This window comes from Zonotrichia leucophrys, chromosome 4A (genome assembly GCF_028769735.1).
Source record: "Zonotrichia leucophrys gambelii isolate GWCS_2022_RI chromosome 4A, RI_Zleu_2.0, whole genome shotgun sequence".
Classification (NCBI taxonomy): domain Eukaryota; kingdom Metazoa; phylum Chordata; class Aves; order Passeriformes; family Passerellidae; genus Zonotrichia; species Zonotrichia leucophrys.
Window position 1 is genome coordinate 9,937,858 of NC_088174.1, and position 854 is coordinate 9,938,711.

An 854-nucleotide genomic window follows, 5' to 3' on the forward strand; every position below is an offset into this window, starting at 1 on the left:
TCCTTCCCTTCGGCGCATTTTCCCTGGTAGTGCAAACGGCTTTTGCTGTGTCCCTCTTCCCCACACTGAACATCACCTCCCACACCTTCACTGTGCTCTCCCCAGCTTCAAAGGAACAGAAACCTCCCAACAGCTGTAAGAAATAAAGTCAGTCCTCCAATAATAGCTCCTGGTCCATCTGAACTGGTGGCAATACTGCATTTTTTCCCTGTGTTCATCTTCCCTGCTGCTGTCCCCCTGACAGGCCACACGTCCCACTGGGAGAGGGGAGTCAGGCTGAGCAGAGGCACGAGAGGGTGGGCAGAGCTCAGGAACCATTGCTCTCCCTAGTCCTACCTATTTTAAAAAATTATTTTATTGTTCCTCTCCAAGCTCTGTCTAAGCACTACCAGCAATTAAAGGCTGGTACATGGGAGCGGATTTAATTTTGCAAGAGAACAAGTAGAACAGTGCTATCTCTCATGAATTAAAATATCCAACAAAACCAAAGCTGGGCACATGTCCCTTACCTTCCTGAGTATGTTTTGTGCAGTTAGACAAAACAGAGCTCAAAACTGCATCCAGGGCAATGGAAAAAGATTGCTGTACCTCCACAGACTGCAAAAGGAAAGCATTTTAGGTAAAAAAATTCTGACAAATATGTGTTTGAGAAACAGTATCAGATCCTTCCATGTAAGATGCGAGACATAGTCTTGTACATACAGTTCTGTTTAACTTTTATCTCACATTCAGGCTTCAATCATCACACAGCACTTGTTTCCAGCACGTGCTATGTGAGCTTATGGCAGTTTCCAACAGGTACCTCAGAGCCACAGGCTCAGCCTGATTTTATAGCCAGATCTGCAGTGATCACC